The sequence below is a fragment of the Mastigoproctus giganteus genome, chromosome 4 (assembly GCF_048544385.1).
Source record: "Mastigoproctus giganteus isolate SK-2022 chromosome 4, ASM4854438v1, whole genome shotgun sequence".
Lineage (NCBI taxonomy): Eukaryota > Metazoa > Arthropoda > Arachnida > Uropygi > Thelyphonidae > Mastigoproctus > Mastigoproctus giganteus.
Window position 1 is genome coordinate 165,668,773 of NC_143578.1, and position 22,987 is coordinate 165,691,759.

The 22,987-nt window shown below is 37.5% G+C and overlaps 1 protein-coding gene across 3 annotated transcripts in view; it reads right to left on the reverse strand.

Moving 5' to 3' along the window:
* Positions 1-635: 635 nt before the first annotated feature.
* Positions 636-22,987, reverse strand: part of LOC150087170 (transmembrane ascorbate-dependent reductase CYB561) — a 209,050-nt gene continuing 186,698 nt past the window's right edge. For 2 of the 3 annotated variants that reach the window (XM_090371865.1, XM_090371863.1), the window contains exon 6: positions 636-1,211. The gene's annotated coding sequence lies outside the window, so the exon portion shown is untranslated. Of the gene's footprint in view, positions 1,212-15,049; positions 15,172-22,987 lie in introns of those variants that run through there. The other variant, XM_090371864.1, reaches the window with a different exon arrangement.

Consider the following 22,987-nt stretch of genomic DNA (forward strand, 5'->3'; position numbering starts at 1 on the left):
TCCTAACTTTGAGCTTTCACCAGCCACACCAGTCCATTCCTACACAAGGGTGTATTGCTAATGCAAAGAAAACTCAGTGTATGAATATGTTCCCCCCCTCCCCAAGTTCAGGAATGTTTTATTTTTACAGTATTGCAGTAAATATAGAAATAAAGTATATTCATAATTATAGTTATTTTTAAAAAATTCAGAAAGTACAATAGATAAAACAAGCCAATGTAAAAACAGGGTCTTCGAGTGTTTTCTTTTCCACAAAAACATGAGAATAAAATTAAGTTTCACATGATATAATATACAATGTCTGATAGCTTCTTATTATAAATTCCTGCCAAATATGGCATCACTGAAAAAAAAATAGAATAGCCTGGAATAATATAATATCATTACAACTCTTGATCACATTTTCTATATTACAAAAGCAGGTAAATATAGTTTAAAATGAAAGTACCCAGAATCTTAACAGGTTAGGACTATTATTTCAGTGTGACAAATGGCATCAGATATGGCAGGGTTCACTCTGTATGTTACAAAATGTTTTAGCAATGCTAAGTGTTTTTCCATATTCTCTGAGAATTCTAGTCAGGCAAATCTGTGTTCTGTTTCTTATCTGTTTGACATGAAAATAAATAAAGATGTACAATAATGATTTTACATACATACACACACAGACAAACATTTATATATACTTGTATGTGTTGTGTATATGTATGCACACATTTATTTTTAGAAAATTACCATCACGTACAAAATACAGCTCACTAAATTAATTTTTTGCTGTTATTACTTACTAGTTTGTTATGACAACTCAGGACACCAAACATCAAATTACTTAATGTAAAACATTAACTCCCTTTAAAGCTATGCTTTAATTGTCAAAGCACTATCTGCATCAGGAATGAAAAATATCAGCGAAAGAGCGTTAGAAAATAGCTAATTACTCATTCATATGCAAGTCTGTACTCACTCACTCACATCTTAGAAACAGACTTTAAAATATTCTTCATTTCTGTAATTACATATGTCACTGTTTAAGCTTTCTGATGCAACAAAATGCTTCATCAATTTATGAACAAGTGGATTTAAGGAAGAAAAATGCTTTTAATCCTGAAGAATATATGATGAACGATGCATTAGCCACTTCAGTCATTGCATCTACTGCAATTCATTTGAATATGGAAAGAACAGGAAAGTAAATGCATTCATATCTTGCTCTGAAATAGAATATTCTTTTAATGAAACAGCAGTATAAAATTTCATTGTAAGACATAGTGAAAAGACACTGACAAGTCTATTATATCCCAAACATGAATATGCTATATCACGACATGTTAATTTTCTTAAACTTACATACATTGTATTTCAAGTAGCTTTAACACACAGTAAGTGACTAATAACAAAGAAAACTATATACCTGCAATGCTGCTTTTACACAAAGATGTCTTCTTAACAAGTATTGTATTCTTGGAAGGGACTCATTCAAATAGAGAAATGGAACCAACTACATATGTACAAATAATTTATATATACAGTAATACCCCGAAGTTACGCGATAGGTGGGTCCGACGAAAATCGCGTAAGTCGAATTCGCGTAAGTCGGGGTACAACTTTGCATATAAATACATATAAATTTTGCTTAATTGGGACCAAGGACTAACAAAAACACTAGTTTAGAAGAAAAATATTTAATAAAATTGCAGTTCTTTATACATATTAATACAAAATATGTATTAAAAAAAACAAATGACTTACGTAAAAAAGTTATTTCGATGTCGATGGCTTCATAAAATCTAACAAATTCGTCTGACGACACAGCGCGTTCTTTTTTTCACGCAGAATTTCTTCGTAGCAAGCTAATAATTTTTTTATTCCTTGCTTTGTAGCTATAACGCGTTCTTCGTTGGAGTCTATGTTTTCTAAAATTTTTAAGCCCTTTACAATTGAGCCCTTTTCAATTTTCAACCTGTCAAGTTTGCAATTGTCATGTGCTTTTCGCCGTTGCTTCATTTAGGCCTGTAGCACGTGCAATATCACATGGTCTTTCATTTCCCTCAAAGCGTTTCACAATTTCATATTTTTTCTCTATCGACAGAGGTGGACTGGCCATAAGCCTTACCGGGGAAACCCCGGTGGGCCAGTGTGATTTTGGCCATAAACCGTAGTATGAGGCCACTATAAATTTTCCCGGGTAAGAATTTTTGACCCAGTCCGCCTCTGTTTATCGATAATTGCTTTTCTTTTTCTCTCTGAATCTGCAGTCTTCACCAGGACGCTTCCTTTTCACACCTTTTAATTAAGTATTTTACTCATTTTTAGGGAATAAAGCACAATTACAAAACGAGGAGGCACGCTTGATACGCATAAACAAAGCTGCGCGCATGTAGCAACTGAATAAACAACACCATAAAGGCAGAGATACACTATTAACACCTCACATTTCTAGGGGTTACTACCATAAAACAATAAAAATCCAGTTGCGTTTCTGCTAGTGAAATCTGTTATAAACTGGTAGTAAACTCGATCTAATTGCATTTGTGATTATACCGATAGCTGGAATTGTGTTGGTTTTTACGTTATTATGGTGAAATGTGTTTCCCCTTCACTGAAAAAAAAAAAACATAAAAGCAGCAAAGTTGAATTTTGTTCATCTTTCGCTCTCATTCTCCTCCGTTGCACCGTATATCGATAACATATGAAAAACGACCTTGAAGATAGTGGGCGGCAGCGTTGCCAAACGAAAAAATCAAGAACCGCGTAACTCCGAGTTCGCGTAAGTCGGGGTATTACTGTATTTCAGTCAGTTTTGTATGTATAATATTAGGTGATGTATAGGTTTTTTTTTTTAAGTATTTTACTTTTTAAAATAGTAGTAATGGTGTTCAGTGAAACTGTATAACTTCTAAATAAAATTGAGGTCTGCTATACTCTGCACCTTTCTCACAGAAGTATGCATATAATGCATACTTCTGTGATATCACCAGTTACTATGTAATATGACTTGTAGATATAAAAAGCAAAGGTGTCTTTTGCTATCATTTTGTGCTATGGCTGCAGTGGGAAAGAACATGCATTCAACACCTGCAAGCAACAGCCACACAAAAAGAGTGTGGCTGCTGCTTTGAGTAAAAGACTTTTCTACACAGGAAATAACTGTTCCTCTGCATTGTGCTCAATCTTCTGTTTTGCAGCTAATTTCTATATAAAAAGTCCAGGATTTTTTACCTGGAATGACTACTTAACTCATGACTGGTCTCTTATTTTAACCATGAATTTGGAATGGATAACCCTCCAAGTTTGAGGGTATTTCAACTAATATTTATATTCAACTAGGAATGTAAATAATAGATCCCTGGCTCAGCTCCAATGCTAGGGATGGTAACCAGCTAATGGCAGTTACTGCTGTAGGCTGGGCCAAGTGGCCAGTCACTCAACACTTACAACACAACAAACACTACACAATGGTACACCTATGCTACTACAATGATTGGCCTTTATCATGGTATCTTCACAATTTACACTGCTGTGTTGCCATAGTTTGGTTGAGGCTGCAACACAATAAATAAAATAATAATAATATATAAAAAGAAAGCCCAAGTGCCTTTGCTGTCATTTTGTGCTAGAGCTGCAATGGGAAAGGACATACATTTAACACCTTTTGCAACTAACAGCCACACAAAAAGAGTGTGGCTGTTGCTTTGAGTAAAGGATTTTTATACACATGAAATAGCTGCTCCTCTGCATTGTGATAAATCTTCAGTTTTGCAGCTGCTTTCTAGCTTTTTTGAAACACTGTTACCAGAAGAAAAGAGTGGAAGAATGATCTCTATAAATATTGCAAAACAGAGTATTAAAGCATTTGCCAAGAAAACAAAGGACTTTATCCACAGCATGGGAAAAACATGTTGGAGTAAAGAAAGTTCTGTGATTGTTTAAAAATCATTAGTCAGACAGGGATTTGTGGCAAGCATACTTTAACAGAACATTTAAACTGGGCCAGAGAATATTCAAAGTAATCTCCAGAGCACTGGATGACCAGTATTCCCTCTGATCAGCCAAAATTTAAACATGACTCTGATAGGCAACATAGGAGGGGAAACAGATGAAGAATTCCACTCAGACTGTTAGCATCCATAGTGAAATTTCTTACAAGTCAGATGGTGTGGGTTGTACTTCAAACAATCAAGGGTTTTTGTGAATGTACAAATATACAAAAAATGCTGAAACTTAAATTACTACCTAAAGTGCTTTTCACTTCCAACAGACAACTAACTGCATTTTCCATGCTTATTCCATGCCACAAAACTAAAAATGTGCCAGTCAGCTGCTGGTAAATGTTTAACAATTTTAATGGTACAGTAGAGCATTGGTTATACAGAAGTCAGTTATCTAGAATAATTTTAAAGGCTGATCTTTCTTTTTTTTATTAATGGTAGTACAGGTTATAGCAATCACGTTTGATTGCTATAACCTGTAGCAATCAAATCAAACTGAATTTTGATTATAATAAGCGAAAGATCGAGTTTACTACCTGTTTATAACAGAACAAAATAAAAAGTCCAATAAACAAAACAGAAAGCACAATAAACCGAAAACTGCTTTAGAAAAATATCACAGAAGACTACTGGGTTTTCTCAGAAACCACGAGTGAATTTCAGATTAGTTTAGCTTCAGATTCGGTAAGAATAATATCGGCCCGAAACTGTGCAATTTATTATTTTTCTCATTTTCTTTTAAGGTAAAATGTGAACAAAAAAAAAATGAGTAGTTTTAACATTGCAACAAAAAACAGTAATTATTAACAGAATTAGGAAAGGTGAAAATTTAAGAAATCTCTCGAGAGATTAATGTGGGGACACATTAATTAATTCAATGCTATAACAGCATTTGTGTTGATTATGGATAGTGAAGAAGAATCTAGCAGGGGAAAAATGTTGAAACCTAAAAATGCCGCTTTAGAGAGTGCACTCACTTTATTTTTTTTGTTTGCTTCAGAGCGAAGTTTAGGTGAATCAGTGTCTGGCCCAATGTTGTGTGAAAAAGCATTGATTTTAATTGAAAATTAATAGGTAATGAAGATTTTAAGGCAAGCACAGGTTGGCCAAAAAACTTTAAACTCAGACACGGTATACATGAACTATATAGATATTCAAGGCGAGAAACTTTCTGCAGACGAATAAGTAGCAGCAGTGTCCTTTGAAAAGTAAGTTTTCTTCAGTTATAGCAAATTAAGAGAACGAAAACGTTTATAATGTTAATGAGATGGGCTTACTATGGAAAGCATTACCACTAAAAGAGAAATGCCTGCTCCAAGTTTTAAGATGAGAAAAGAGCGAGTTACAATTCTTATGTGTGCAAATACCACTCGGACACACACATTGTCCATGCTTGTTACCGGTAAGTCAAAAAAAACCAAGATCAGTTAAAAATCTTTCTTATTTTCCTGTTTTGTATCAAAATCATAAAAATGCCTGGATGGATGTTTCTGAGATTGGTTTTTATATATTTTTTTTAAATTTAATTAATCTTACTGGAAAAATTATCCATAAAATTTTCAGGTTCGATTATATGGAAAATTTGCCTATCCGGAAGAGGTCTGACATCAATTATTCTGAATAACTGATGCTCTACTGTATTTTAATTTTAATGCTTATGTTTGTCATTATTTTCTACTCAATAGATACAAGACACTTTCATGACCAAGAAAAAGCCTGATCTTAACCCAATTTAAAATATCCAAAACAAAATATTACTATATTGTTTTTGTTATTTTACATTGGCGAAACATGGCTTAAATTGTTTTTAATTAAATATTAGTGCAATTTCACAATTTTTTAATAATTTACCTGTAAAATTGTTTTTGTATTCAGAAGAAAAAAAAAATTGTTTCTTTGATTTAATTTAACAAAATAAATGAAAATTATTATATTTAAATACAGCAGAAGTGCTTTATAGTAAACCCTCTTTTTATTGTCCCAGTACATTATAATGATCACTATAGGTATCAAAAAACATAATGCTATTTTACATTTGTTATAACAACCTTGAAAGATGAACACATTCTCTATAATGACCCAAAATTTCCACCACTCTCTTATTTTTTACTTTTATATTTCAATTTGCATTTCAAAATCAAAGAATATCAAAGCTAATAATGAGCTTACAGACTGACTGTGAGAAATCGCTTACTGATGATTTTCCATGCTCATTAATAAAATTACTTCAACTAGAAATTAATTACATTTCATTACACAGTATGTAGAGATGCTTGGTTTATTGGTATGACTCCTGTGAAGCTCATAGTTTTGCCAGTCACAGACAAAATTAACACAGGATTAGTCAAAATGTTGTTGACAACTTTGACAGTTTATGTCAAATTTGTCACAGAAACTTATGTCAAAGATACATAAGTTTCTGTGACAAAAATGCTATCAAATTAAAGTGTAGATATCAAAGTTGTATTTACCGCATTCAAAATGGCATCAGTTGTGAAGAAATAATTTTGTGTTCTCTGTTATATCACGAAACAAAATCAAGTATTTCAGGGCAGCAATCATTCCAAACTAAATTTCACAGAAATCCACCAATTCAAGACTCCATCAAGTGGTATAAACTGTTCATCGAGCATGGATGCATCTGCATTCCAGATGTATTCGTGTTGACTGTAGAACATGTGTAGCAGGAAGATCTTAGGAATCCCTGCAAATTGACTAACAAGGCCAGTAGAGAGCTTGGGATTCCACAGAAAAGTGTTTGACATATTCTCAGAAGGCAACTCTCCACGTGTCCTTACAAAATTCATTTTTTACAAGCCCTAAAACCCCAAAGTTTCTAGGCATAAATTTTGATGTAACATCCAAGAACTGTGTGAAACTGTTAAAAATTTCATGGAGAGATTAGTGTTTACTGGAGCTATGTTTCATCTCAATGGTAAAGTGAACTGACACATCATTCACATCTGGGGGGGGATTTATTTATTATTGTTATTTGGTTTTTTTTTAGGAGCATTAGCAACTAAGGCCATATTGCTCTGGGGATATGCGGTGGTCATTCCCTGACCTTTCTGCATCCTCTGTATTTGGTGGTCACAGCTTGATGGGGGGAAAGAATCAACATGAAACTGTGGAACATTTGCATTAGTAGAGGCATATGATGCAAGAAAGCAAGCTTATAGAGCATCAGCCAAAAAAAAAAAAACCCTTCCCAAAAAACATGAATGGGAAAGTCCAAAAGTAAAAGTTTTGCTGAAGACATTGTGAATGGCATTTCTTACCTTGACATGCTGATCGAGTAGTTGCTGCTGCAGCTGACACAAAATGGAAATAACTCACACTCCCTTAGATTTTTATCTATGGGGGTTTTGTCAAAGATTTGATGTTTGTGCCCTCCTTACCTGTTACTTTGCAGCAGTTGTGAGGAGTATTGCTGCAGCTGTTGTTCAGATCAACGATATGCTGGAGAAAGTGCGGCATAAACCTGATTACCACATTGATGTGTGCAGGGTCACATGTGGGGTCCATATTTAGGAACTGTAAGGTAACTGTTAAAAACTTCGATATTCATGCTTTCACTTGATTGCTTTTTTTTTTTTTTTTTTACAGAAAAATATGTAGTTACTTTAAAATGACTGTCAAAGTTGTTAACAACATTTTGACTAATCCTGTATTTTACAAGCTGTAAATAATGGTGTGTAGCCTAAGAGTGATATCACTAAACAGTTTGGTATCCATAACAGTACATCTATTACATGCTATTAATTGTTTTCGACTAAGCAAAAACTTAAAATTTAGCATGCTTTGTAAGTGTGTAAATAGTGTGGATAATTTTTCTTATGTTTGTAGTTAAGTGACATTTGCATCACAGAAAATTTCCATTACTCCTCTGATAATAAAAAAAGCATAAAACTTATTTTGCTGCAATGTTAGGCACCTCATATTTGTGTTTCTAATCTCTGCAGCTGGTTAAATCACAAAGGCCGCTCAATGCCTTTTGCCAGGGAAAGAGCCTTCAGATCACATAACAGACCGTTAGTTTTATATAGTACCATCGCTTCAGTAGGGGATTTCCAAAAAGAAAAACTGGGCCTTAAGCTAACCAAATATACCATCTGCTATTCGGCCTGTACCTTATGGAGAAAGATTTTCCATTCGTTAGTGGCCAGCTGAATATGTTTTAAAATCTGATGAGAAGTCAGGTGATGGCTGAGATAAATCACCTGAACCCTCCACATTAGTATTAGTAATGGCCACATGGTGCAAGAAAGCCTATGGCTTATGCTGCACCAGCCAAAAAAAAAAAAAAAATAAAACAATGATAAAAATAAAATAAATAATAATAATTAATAAAAGAAAAGGAAATTAAATCTATCATCCTATGCGCTTCCCTGACCCGAAGGTACTATCCAGATGACCTTTGAATTTCCCCAAACTGTCAGCCTCTACCACCCATGAGGCAACTTATTCCAGTAATTTATAAGTAGCTGGCTAAAATAAAACTTCCTGCAGTCCAATCTAAACATTTCCCACCGTAAATTTATGTCCCCTAGTTCTAGGGGACATAAATTCACCTAGTTATGTCCCCTAGTTCTAGGAGACGTAAATTCATCATTTATAATCTTGAAAATTTCGTCCTCATTTTACTGATGCCTCTCAGAGCCTTAAACACCTCAATCAAATCTCCTCTAAGGTGTCTAGTTTCCAAACTCTGCAACCCACATATTTGAAGTCTTTCTTCATAAGGATGCCCTTTTGCCGATCTCACCAGGCGAGTTACCCGTCTTTGCACCCTTTCAAGAAGCTTGATATCTTTCTTTAGGTGCGGTCTCCATACTTGAACACAGTATTCCAAGTGTGGTCTAACAAAAGCCTTATAGATCATCGACAGGACACCATGGGCTTTCCTTGCAACCTGTTTACAATACTCAGAGAATTTCATGTCTGACCGTATCGCAACACCCAAGTCCCTTTCCTCCAATACTGGGTTTGGTTGAACTCCACCAAGTGAATAAGTTATTTTGGGATTACTGTAATACCTTACACTTTGTTGGATTAAAGCATAGGTGCCATTTTTCTGACCATTCCTCAAGCCTATCTAGGTCTCTCTGAAGAAGCTCAGCTTGACAGTGATCATTAACTACTCTACCAATTTTAACATCATCTGCAAATTTAGACATTACGCCCTCTATCCCTTCATCGATGTTGTTTTTGAAAATTAAAAACAACAGTGGGCCTAATACTGATCCTTGGGGAACCCCACTTCTTACATCAACCCAATCTGAAGAATAGCCATTTATCACAACCCCTCTGCCTCCTGCCCTGAAGCCATCCTGCTATCCATCTAAGGATTTTCCCAGCGATTCCAACCTGTTCCAGCTTATAAAGCAACCGTTCATGTGGGACTGAGTCAAAAGCTTTGCTGAAATCTAAATAAACAATGTCGAAATTATTCCCTAAATCCAGCTCGTGAGTGACCCTTTCAAAATAGCGAACCAGATTTGTTAAACATGATTTTCCCTTTACAAAACCATGCTGAGTATCCTTGAGAATTTCAATTCGATCCAAATGATCCTGCTGAATTCCACCCTTGATCATTGCCTCCATGATTTTCCCTACCACTGAAGTCAAATTGACAGGTCGATAAATTCCCACTTCACTCTTAGAGCCACCCTTATGTATGGGAGATACATTGGCACTTTTCCAATCCAAGGGAATCTCCCCAGAGTCTAGTGATGCTCACATAATTAGCCTCAGTGGTTCAATGCACTCACTTGCTGCCTCCCTTAAGATTATAGGGTATATTCCATCAACTCCAGGAGCCTTACTGGCCTGTAGGCTCGAAAGTTTTTTCATTAAATAATCTTGCGAAATTTCAATATCATTAATTACATATTTTTCAACTTCGCTCCTACAATTTCCCATTGCCACAAAAACAAAAGGTTTTTCATTTGTAAATATCGATGCAAAATAACTGTTGAGATCATCTGCAATGGCAGCTGGTGTATTTAATACTACCCCCTTTCCCTTACGTAAAGGTCCGATCTGGTTTGTCCTTCTTTTCTTAGCATTTATATATGTGAAGAATTCCTTATCCCCCCCCCCTCTTTGCTCTGTTTGCTAGTGATTTTTCATAAACTGCCTTTGCCTGTCGAACATTTTCTGTGGCTCTATTACAGATCATCTTGTAGCTGTTATAGGCTTCAGTACTTTTTATTGCTGTGTAACCTTTCCATGCCACCTTTTTCTACTCAAGTAATGTGGCAACTTCACTATTCATCCAACTTGGAACCCTCCTCGTGGAGTATTTTTTAATGGTAAATACGCATTCAAGACGTCTGTGATTAATGTTTTATAAGCGTTCAATTGTATTCATTCTCTGCGCGATATCTACCCAGTTAATAGAGGCCATGTAGTACCTTAAGCCATCGTAATTTCCTTTTCTGAAATTATAACCCATTCCTTTGCCTTTTACTGCTGCTGCCTCTCTCTTCATCATCCATCGTAGAACTCCGTGATCACATACTGCTACTGGTTCCTATACTGTCAGCCCTGTTATGTCATCTGATTCATGGGTGATGATGAGGTCTAGGATATTCTTTTCTCTAGTACTTTCCCTGACATGTTGATACAAATAACAGTCATATAGTTGATTTAAAAATTTTGATCCTCATGTCGAGTTTCCTTCCCATTTACTCCAATCAATTAGAGGCAAATTGAAATCACCCATAATAAGACATTGACGTTTACTTGCCCATTCCATTTGCATGTAGAGGCGTTCATCATAATCTTCACAATCACCTGGTCTGTAAATTACTCCTACTCGCATTATACCTTTGTTTCCAACTATCTCACACCATACAGATTCTATACTAGCACATGAAACGTCTGAATCCGGGAAAGCTATCGTCGCACTCAGGCTGCTTCTGATAAGAAGCATTACCCCACCACCCCTTCTATCTTCCCTATCCTTCCTAAATACACTATATACAAGCCATACCGAAACTCGTAAGCCCTATTATGTTCGCATTACTTGTTTTAACCAGCAGTTCAAATTTGCTCATTTTATTGACGACACTTCTAACATTACTATATAAACAATTAAGACTTACTGTTCTTGTATATTTAACAACCCTAACACAACCCTTGGAAGTTTTTTAGGCTCTCTTCCCTGGCATTAGCTACCTGCTCACTTGAAACATTTCTGCCCCAGAACATCTAGATAATATGTCCAGTTGGGGAAACAGATAAGAACTCTTGAGGTATGTGCAAGAGTTACATTGACCAATATTATCAGATAAACACGTGTCAGTATTACCCACATCCCCCCTAACTAGCAGTTTCCCTGAACCTTTAAGGTATCCTCAATAATACTGGCAAAAACTTTTGCACCACCTTTGTTTAAGTGTATCCTGTCTCTACAAAACAAATTCCTTCTACCTACAAGTGTGGACCATGCTGATAGAAATTTCCCCCCTAAAGCCTTGCAGAGTCCTTCAAGTCTTGAGGCGCCTCCGTAGCCAGGTGGGAAGGAGCAGCAGTGCGTAGCACACGCTTCTTGATTAGACCGGGGTTCGAGCCCGTCACCACCAAATACGAAGGATGCGGAAAGGTCACGAAATGACCACCGCATATCCCGGAGCAATATGGCCTTAGTTGCTAATGCTCCTAAAAATCAAACAACAAAACCTTCAAGTCTTGAGTTAATTCACAAGGCTTTTAACATATAATCCCTCCTATCGTGTCTGGGTAGAATTGCAGACACATAGACACTGTTGTCTAGCTCGCAGCATTTCCTCAACATGGTCCTGTATTTTTCCAACAACTCATCAGATCGTGTAGGTTTAATGTCATTAGTCCCCACATGAATAATAATAATATTCTCTTTACCCCCCCTTAAAATCTGACAATCTGTTGGTGACATCATTAATAGTTGCTCCCGGCAGACATACCCTGGTTCTACTCCATCTATCCTTATTACAAAAAATATTCCCCATTTCCCTAACAATGGAGTCTCCTAATAAAACAATGTCCTTTTTAACCAGAGTAGTTTGCACTTGGTTTTTCTGTTTTGAGGCCCGAATCGGGTGTGCATCACTTGGTAGATTGATGGAGTCTTGAGTCCCTGACGAGCTCCCAGATGCATTATTCTTGAAGGCAAGCACCCGTTTTTTTCAGGGACTCAAATTGTTCCATCAGTGCACCAAATTGTAATTTAAGATCGGTGCACTCCTTACATTGATCACAAAGAAAAGAATCCCCAGGTGAGCTATCATTAGTCATAAGGTCGACCTTGGAAAACATTCCACAGGTTCCGCAACTGATTAAATCATGACTTACCCATAAATCGCCATCGGCTATTTCCATGTGAGTCACGATATTCTGTGACATGTTTAAGGCAGATCTCGTAACTACCATTATAAAATTAGCTAAATATCAATGAAAATTAACTTTAAAAAATTATATCTATAATATTATTAAAATCAAACTGTTACAGGAAAACCTATAACAAAATAATCCAACAATATCTAAATAAATCAAATATTTAAAAGCACTAATCAACAGTAATCCAATCCACTTAACTGAGGAGCCCTGAAGAAGCGCATCTGCTCACCTCAAATGCCAACACTCGAATCCTGATTTAATTTCCAATTTCTCCTCTCTACAGCCACACAAAATTATGCAAAATGAATTAAATGATCTTATCAGAGATCTTGATTTACTAAAAAATAAGACAGGACTTTTAGGAGACTGCAAAGATGGAATTTCCTTCAAGATAATGTTTAAGTGTGTGTATACTGGTTCTGCCAGAATGATTTAACCCAGTTTTTTAAAATGGGAAAAAACTTTCTTGCCTGCACTGACATAACAGGCTCACTTAATACTGACCACAACCCTCAAGACTGGAGGCTATTCATAGATTCTTCTAAATTGAGTTTAAAAGCAGTGCTACTACATAATGGCAATGTACTACCATCAATTCCAACAGGCCATGCAGTTCATATGAAAGAATCATAAGATAACACCAAGCGTCTTATTGAATACATCAACTACAAGGAGTACCAATAATTTGCAATGACTTAAAAGTTATTGCCATCTTGTTAGGAATGCAGTAGGGAAACACAAAATTTTACTGTTTTCTTTGCAAATGGGTCAGTAGAGCATGGTATTCTCATTACACAAGAAAAGAGTAGCCAGGAGCTAAAGTGCAGTAGCACACACACTGAGTAGACCAGGTTCAAGCCCCTGACTGCTAAATATGGTCAATTTTCCAACCCACACTGGGCCAGCGTGGCAGATTATGGTCCATTTGACAACATGAATCATTGAGGGGCTTCCATCCAGCAGTGGGTTGATAATAGCTGCAGTTTACTTTTAGTTGAGCCAAGAAGAATCCTGTTACCTTCCTCTACACATAAAATTGAGACTTATGAAACAATTTGTTAAGGCCATGGATCAAGGACCAGCTTTCAAATATCTCAAAGAAAAATTTCCGAGACTTAGAGGAGACAAAATAAAAAAGGTGTGTTCATTGCAATGCCAGCTGACTATTGCTAGCCAGTGACAAGAGATTCCCCAGGTATGGGGTACAAACAACAGGGGAAGAAGCATTAAATGTGAATCAAGCAATTTTATGTATCTTGCTGATCAATGTAATTTAATTTTTTTTCAATTGCTAAAAATGTATCAATTCATATTATTTTAAACTTTTTGTATATTTTTTTAAATAACATGCTTTTCATTCCATTAACAGTCCATTCCGGTTATTTGGGACACATCGGGACTAGTGCATTTTGGCCCGATTAAGCGGCTGCCCCAGTTATCCGAAGTTTCACATAAATAGTTAAAAATACAATGTACTTCCCCCTCTTTACAATTCGTTCACTGTACAATCAAATCACGTTGCGATGGAGTCACATTGGAACGTGATTTGATCGGTAGCATACTAAAGTACTGTTCACTATACAATGTGCAGTAAGCGCCAGTCATTGTGATCATGTTTGTGAACTGAATTTTAATTCTATTAAACAGCGATTCTAATTAGCAAAAATAGGAGGAATATTATCCACAGGCTATAAAAGCAAAGATATATTAAGCACAAATTTACCCTTTATTACCTTACCAATTAAAAAATTAAATGATACGTGATAATCAAAATAATTAATACGTACTGTAATAAGTACATACGAACTAGTTGACATTTCTGTTCACTGATATTTGTGGGTGGGGGTTAAAATTTAAAATAGTAAAAAGATAAGCAATCAATAACAAAGAACATGGCAAACACAAATTGCAAGTAACACGATACGTGCAAGTGAGAACTAAGTAATGAGTTACAAAGCTTTAAAAATAGGAATGAAGAGAAGAGCCGAAAATTAATTTTTTTTATATGATTGAAGATTTCATGGAAGTGTAAATACATTTCACCATAATAAGCCACAGAATTCCAGCTGTCGGTATTATCGCAAATTCAGTAAGATTGAGTTTATTGTCCGTGTAAGATAGATTTCACTAACAGAAAAGCTCAATAAACAGGTGACTGCTAATTGTTTTTATTGTTTTATGGTTGTGACCTCCAGAATTTCGACCGAACCACGTGGTACCGTTGGAGACAATCGTAGGGTAATCTCAAGTGCTGCGGTCTCCTGCCCCGATTAAACGGCATGCTGTCCCAATTAAGCGAAGTAAACCCTGGCTATTTTCTCGATTGGTTTCTGTTTTTTAAGATTTGGCCCAAATAAACGGCTGCCGCAATTAACCGGTGGCCCAAATAACCAGAATCTACTGTATATTAAAACAGTGGATGTTCTTTATTTATCCCATTTTAGGCCTAGGTAGCATATTTTATACAATATTAAGACAGCAGATATTTTCAAAACTTGAGCAAAGTAATTTTTTTAATGCTAATTTCAACTCCACACATGAAAAACAATACAAAAAAAATACTTTAATCAAAATAAAAAATATTGAAATACATGTTGTTACTTATGATATTAAATATAAACAACCTGAGGCTTTACTTAACAAGCATTAGATAACATTGAGAAAAATTAAAGTAGGGCTGAAATTTTGTTATGACATAACATGAAGAAGTTTATGATAAGAGCCTTGTCTTGTCCATCAGTTTGATCTTGGAGAGATTTTTCCACTCTTGTGGGGCAGAATTTTTCTCATCAGCCAGTGCCTGTATATATAGAAGGGACTGGTTTTAAGCAGAAGAGTACATATCAACAAAAGAAGTGCAAGGATACTTGAAATGCTACTAAGTGGTTGGTAAACTATTGGTTTGGGGATACACAGCCTAATAATTCAATGACAGCTATAAGCAGAGGCAGAATTGATTTTTGTGCTGTCATGCTATTTTTGTGCTATTATGATATGCAGTAACCTGAAAAGCAGGAAAGGGGAAGACCCCAAGGCCAGACAGGAATACATGTGGAAGCAGCAATTAAATGGGCTGTGTTAGAGTTACTAAAAATATGGAAAAAGAACACATTAACTTGCTTATATATCAATGCTATGAACATAAATAAATTTGAGTTTAAAAGATTGGTTAAGTCATCAAATGCTGACTGACATTGTAGGTTTGACAGAAATATGGCATCACTCTTTGATAATGGGGATGTAGAATGTAAATATGGCAATATAACTATGTAAAGAAATAACAGACATGACAGGAAGGGGCGAGGAGAGTTATTGTTTTGGAGCAGAAGCAGATGAATTCTGAAAAAAACAGTAGACAAAAGGCCAGTGTAATATGGAATCAGTCCAGTGTTATCTGAAAATGACTGTGAAAAATATAACAACTATATAGGGAAACAGAGTGGGCATCAAATGATTTTGATTGATTGATTTGGTAGTTGTTGGTGCATCGGCTTCTGTGGCCATATTGCACCTCCCAAGGTTTTTGCAGTACTTTGATCCAAGCCCGAGGCGGGAATCGAACCCGCGACCTTTGGGTTGCCGGGCAGGTACTTTTCCCACTCGGCTAGCCCGGTCGGCTGTGGGCATCAAATCAGAATGTCTTATCATGAGGGATTTTAACTTTCGGATATCAAGCGGACTTCACAGGTTGGCAGTTCCCTCATTAGCAGAACATTTTTCAGTCTACATGACTGTTTCCTACAACAACACATTAGAGTCAACAGGAGAAAGCAATTTTCCTGAGGTAGTTATCAGCAGCGGTTCATGTATATCAAGAATCTTCAAGTAAAGGAACCTTTAGATCATAGCATATTGATGTAGAAGTTATTCAAAGCAATAACTATTGTCAAGGATAAAGAGAAGGGATTTTGTTTTTGAAAAAATTGGTATAATGGGCTCAGACTTTTTAAAACTCTTTTTTAATGGGACAAACCATGTTGCTAAGAAGTAAGAATGGTTGTTGTTGTTATTTGGTTTTTAGGAGCATTAGCAACTAAGGCCATATTGCTCCGGAGATATGCGGTGGTCATTCCCTGACCTTTCCGCATCTTCCGTATTTGGTGGTCATGGGCTCAAATCCCGGTCTAATCAAGAAGCGTGTGCTATGCACTGCTGCTCCTGCCCATGGAGGCACCACAATGCCAAATGGAAGGTATTAAGAGAGATAATAATACAGGACACTAAGAGTTTTATACCAACTAAGATATTTTTTTAAGGATTCAGACAAAACTGATGTAAGATGAACTCATTAAATAATGACAGAAAATAAAAATGTACGCTACGATTATTAATTGTCAGAGATACATAGATCTAGAGTAAACAAACTAGTCTAATAAAATTCATTTGGGGGTGAGGTGGGTAAGGCAAGCTAAGGCAGATTATGAGAAGTCAGTGGCTAAGAATGTTATCAAAGAAAAGTAGAAAGGCATTCTTTGGATATTAATGTTAATAAATTATTGTGCCACAGAGCAAAAACGGAATAACAGGCTAAAATAACAGGTTACAGTTAAAAATGTAAAAATAAGCTGATATTCACACGGGGAAAAAAAAAAAAAGTAAAAATAATACAGGAAAGTAAGTAATACATAGCTTTCGGACTGGAAGGCGTCCTTCATCAGTTCTGACCATTAATCTAAAATATAGAAATATAGAACTCTATGTGTGTGCCATGGCAGTCATGTATGGTGAACTATATGTATGTAACAAATAGCTGTTAGAAGAGAAAGCTTGCAATTGTAGCTGTAATGCCTGGGAACGTTGTAAATGCCAAAATTTGTCAACCAAGAGGATGGTCGTCTCAGTGATGGGATGGACACGACATCCTGTGTTTCAGTTATAGGAATCACTACAGCATGAGATGGGCAGTGACTCCAACCAGACGTGGCAATGGTAATGGCAGGACCAATCAATAATCATGACATTGTTGTGTGGCTCAATGTCATGCTGGGTCAACCAGAAGCATTAGCATTAGTAGAGGCATACGATGCAAGAAAGCGAGCTTATGCAGCATCACCCAAAAAAAAACCCCCTGTCATTTCACCCCTTCATTCATTCCAAATGCCTGTCCAGCTCAGCCTTAAATTTATTTAGGCTATTAGCTTCCACAACAAAAGATGGAAGCCTGTTCCACCAATCAACTACCCACTGGCTAAAGGCAAATTTCCATACATCTATCATCTATTTTACAACCATCTTTCCTCAATTTGAAACTGTGCCCCCTCAGGTTGATAGTCTGAGCAAGAGGAAGAATCCCATCAGCATTCAGCTTGCTCAAACCATTCAAGGCCTGATGCACCTCAATCAGATCACCTTGCAGGTGCCTACTCTCCAGGCACTGCAATTTACAGAACTTAAGCCTTTCTTGGTAAGAGCACCCCTTTGTTCCCCTCACCAATCTTGTTGCCCTTCTTTGTACTCGTTCTAGCAAATCTACATCCTTCCTAAAATGAGGCCTCCAGACCTGTACACAGTACTCTAGGTGTGGCCAGACCATTGCCTTATATAACAGGTATGAGACATGATACTGCCATGGGGGATGTCTTTGTATGTGCGCGATGCAAGGAGTGTAAGGAAATCAGGCGACAACTCAGTGTTGTTATGGGCCTATATGAGAGCTTGAAGGACAGGATGGATGCCCTCGAAGGATTACAAGTGAGGGGCCCATCAAGCTCTCATTGGCATTGGTGTGAGCAGGTGCCCACACCAATGCCAGAGCTTGCACTTGGTCATTGTGCAACACAGCGGCAGCCCCAAGGCAGAATGCGCTGGTCCCGAAGGAACTAGTAGTTGTTGGTGACTCTATTGTCAGGGAAACGGGAAACATGCTTTGTAAAAAGGATAGGTGGAACAGGACCAGGGTATGTCTGCCAGGGGCAAAGGTTGATGATGTTGTAGAGCGGATATCATCTTTTAAGGACACAAAAGGTGATATAGTTGTACACGTTGGCACTAACGATATTAAGAGTAGGAGACCGGCGGAATTACTTAACAAGTACAGGTCACTGATGAAAAATAGCCATGAATTAGGGTTGAATTTGAAAGTGTCTGCAATTCTGCCCAGACACAATAGGAGGGAGTATATGATGAGAGCCCTGTCGATCAATTCGGCCCTGGAAAGATTGTGCAAGGCTCAAGGGGTAGAATTTTTTTCAGCCTGGTCTGTACTTGTCAACAGGAGAGACTGCTTCTACAGGGATGGGATACAATTAAATAGAAAGGGTGCAAGAATGTTTGCTGATGCTATCGAGGCAGTGTTAGGTGTGTCGGAAAACTGCTAGATTGGTGGGATACAAGGACTAATAGATTAACAGTAGCCACTGGCAGAGGAGAAAGTGATTCTTGCACTGCTTCTATTGTAATGAGCAGAAGCCTGGAAAATAAGACTGCTGGGAATCATTGGGGTACAAGTAAACACATGGGTTGTGTTAGGGTGGCTAAGAGGAAGAGCAGGTGCATGTATACTTGCGTGTAAACCAATGCTAGGAGTTTAGTAAATAAATTTGATGAATTTGAGGTATTTCTCAAAACATCAAAGGCAGATATTGTTGGGATTTCAGAGATGTGCTGTCACACAGATATAAGGAATGCAGAACTGGAATTTGGGGAGTACAACGTCTACAGAAAGGATAGGAAGGGAGGAGGGGTTATGCTATTAGTTAAGAAACACATAAAATCCAAGGAAGTGAAGCCAGTCGACATCGCTGGACAGTGCAGTGTCGAGTCAGTTTGGTGTGACATAAGCATTGGGAGATCAAAATTGAGAGTAGGAGTGTGCTATAGGCCTAATGACTCTGATGGGTATAATAAGAAACTGTACAGAGAAATAGAGTGGGCCAGTAAATCAGAGAGTCTTATAATGGGGGATTTTAATTTCCCAGATATTGACTGGAATTTAGGGGCTGGTCACTCACACACCAGCAAGGCTTTTGTGGATTTATTGGATGATTATTTTCTACATCAGCATGTTCAGGAGGAAACTAGAGGGAAGAATACTCTTGATTTGATTATCAGTAGTGATTTTTCATGCATTAAGAATCTGCAGATAAATGAAGCACTAGGTGGCAGTGATCACAGTGTGCTGAAGTGGGATTTACTCAAAGAGGTAACTACCATTAGGGGTAAAGGGAAGGGTTATTGCTTTCGTAAAGGCAACTGCGATGGACTGAGACAGTATTTGAATTCTATACAGTGGGATCAACTGATGATGTTACCAACAGCAAATTCAAAATCGGAAGCATTCAAAGAACTTACCTTGGAAGCTACTAGGCTTTACATACCAACTAAGAAATATTGTTCAAGGTTTAGGCCTAAATGGATGTCAGATGAACTAATGAGGCATATGGCAGAGAAGAAAAATGCATGAGATACATACAAATTAACACGTGACACAGAAGCCTATGATAGATATAAGTTGATCTGTAACCAATTTACAAAGGAGGTTAGGCAGGCGAAGGCAGATTACAAGGAATCCTTGGCAAGGGATGCGAAGAAAAACAGCAAAGAGTTCTTTAATTATGTAAAGTCTAGAAAGAAGGGGATTAATCAGATTGGCCCACTTGATATCGATGGTCAACTGTTGATGATCCTGCTCAGGTGGCTAACAAACTAAATGAATATTTTGCATCGACATTCACACATGAGGAGTTATTCAGTGAGGGGAATGCCAGAGGTGTATTCAACTCTGGCAGTAAGCTAGAGAATCTTGTAATAACTGAGAGTAAAGTGGAGTAGAAATTGTTGAAGATAAACACAAGAAAGGCACCTGGGGTGGATGGGATCTATCCAGTTATATTAAAGGAGGCAGCAAAGGAAGTAAGCAAACCCTTAGCTATAATTATGAGAGCTTCCTTGGACTCAGGGAAGGTACCCATGGACTGAAGATGTGCAAATGTGACCCCAATTCACAAAGGAGGATCAAAAGATGACACAAGTAATTATAGACCTGTGAGTTTAACTTCTGTTCCCGAAAATTAATGGAGGCACTGGTTAAAGAAGCACTGCAGGATCATCTAGACAAGACTTCAGTTTTAACTCGGACACAGCATGGTTTTGTTAAGGGGAAGTCTTGCCTGACCAGTTTGATTGGATACTATGATGCAGTCACAAAGGAACTGGATGCAGGGAATAACTTTGATATTATATACTTGGATCTTAGAAAGGCTTTTGATACTGTTGCACATGGAAGACTGCTGCACAAATTGGAGCAGTGTGGCATTGGAGGCAAATTGCTGCTATGGATAAAGAGGTGGTTGAGGGGGAGAAGACAGAGAGTGGTAATCAATGGACACTGCTCATCGTGGACTAATGTTATTACTGGTGTCCCTCAGGGTTCAGTATTGGGTCCTTTATTGTTTTCTGTATTTATAAATGATATTGATGATGGTATATCAAGCTTAATGTCCAAGTTTGCAGGGTTGTCAAGGACACTACTGACACTATGCTGCTGCAACAGGATCTGGAAAGGATGAGCAGATGGGCTTAGAGGTGGCAAATGAAGTTTAACATTGACAAATGTAAAGTACTACATATGGGAAACAGCAACCCCAGAGCAACGTATCAACTCTGTGGTACTACACTGACAGTGGTAGAGAATGAAAGGGACCTGGGGGTGGTTGTGCAGGCAGATATGAAGTTCTCTGAGCAGTGCAGACGGGCGGCAAGAGTTTGTTGTTTTGTTTGTTATTTGGTTTTTAGGAGCATTAGCAACTAAGGCCATGTTGCTCCGGGATATGCGGTGATCATTTCCCTGACCTTTCCGCATCCTCCTTATTTGGTGGTGACGGGCTTGAACCCCGGTCTAATCAAGAAGCGTGTGCTATGCACTGCTGCTCCTTCCCACCTGGCTACGGAGTCGCCCGGCTGCAAGAGTAGCTCATGGTGTATTGTCAATGATATATAGGAATTTTTCTAGCAGGGATAAGGAGGTGATTATTCCCTTGTATAAGGCAATGGTCAGGCCACACCTAGAGTACTGTATAAAGGCCTGGAAGACTCATTTCAAGAAGGATGTAGAGCTGCTGGAACGAGTACAGAGAAGGGCAACAAGATTAGTGAATGGAACAAAGGGGTGCTCTTACGAAGAAAGGTTTAAGTTTTGCGAATTAGTGTCTGAAGACTAGGCACCAGCGAAGTGATCTGATAGAGGTGTACAATGCCTTGACTCAATGCTGATGGGATTCTTCCTCTTGCTCAGAATAATCACCTGAGAGGGCATAAATTGAAATTGAGGAAAGACAGATGTAGGATAGATGTGCGGAAATTTGCCTTTAGCCAGCGGGTGGTTGGTAGGTGGTACAGACTTCCATCCCTTGTCGTGGAAGTTGATAGCCTAAATAAGTTTATGGCTCAGCTGGACAGGTATTTCGAACAAACAGAGGGGTGAAGTGGATGTGGTTATTTTTTATTTATTTATTTTACTTTATTTTTTTTTTGGCTGATGCTGCATAAGCTTGCTTTCTTGCATTAAATGCCTCTACTAATGCTAATGCTAATAACAGGATAATTACCTCCCTGTCCCTGCTAGCAAAATTCCTATAAATCATTGACTTGCCTGAGTGTAGTACCACACAGTTGGTACATTTCTCTTCGGTTATTGCTACCCATATGCAGTACTTTGCATTTTTCAATGTTAAACTTCAGTTGCCACTTCTCAGTACATCTTCCCAACTTATCTAGATCCAGTTGGAGTAGCATACTGTCTTTATTGTCATTAACAACCCTGCCAACCTTTGTATCATCTGCAAACTTAGACATCAAACCTGATATACCTTCATCAATATCATTGATAAATATACAAAACAACAATGGGCCCAACACCGAACTTTGGGGAGCTCCACTAATAACATTTGTCCATAAAAAGCAGAGTCCATTGATTACCACTCTCTGTTGTCTCACCCTCAACCATCCATTTATTCATTGTAGCAACTTACTCTTAATGCCATACCTCTCCAATTTGTATAGCGGTCTTTCCATGTGCAGCAGTATCAAAAGCTTTTCTGAAATCCAAGTATATGATATCAAAATTATTTTTGGCATTCAGTTCCTTTGTGACCACATCATAGTATCCAATTAAATTGGTCAGACAAGACCTCCCTTTAACAAACCCATGCTTTTCTCAACTATTACTGCAGTCTTGCCTAGATGATCCTGCAATGCTTCTTTAACCAGTGATTCCATTATTTTCAATGGAACACAAGTTAAACTAACAGGTCTGTAGTTACTTGTGTCACCTTTTGAACCCCCTTTGTGAATTGGTGATACATTTGCAAACCTCCAGTCCATGGGCACCTCTCCTGTGTCCAAGGAAGCTCTCATAATTATGGCTAAGGGTTTACTTACCTCCTTTAATATAACTGGATAGATCCCGTCCACCCCCAGGTGCCTTCCTTATGTTTAACTTCAACAATTTCTCCTCCACTTTTATCTCAGTTATTACAAAATCACTTAGCTCCCTGTTAGCATTTGATAAACTTCTGGCACTCCCCTCATTGAATAACTCCTCATGTGTGAATGTAGATGCAAAATACCATTCAGTTTATCAGCTACCTGAGCATGATCATCAATAGTCAACCCATCTA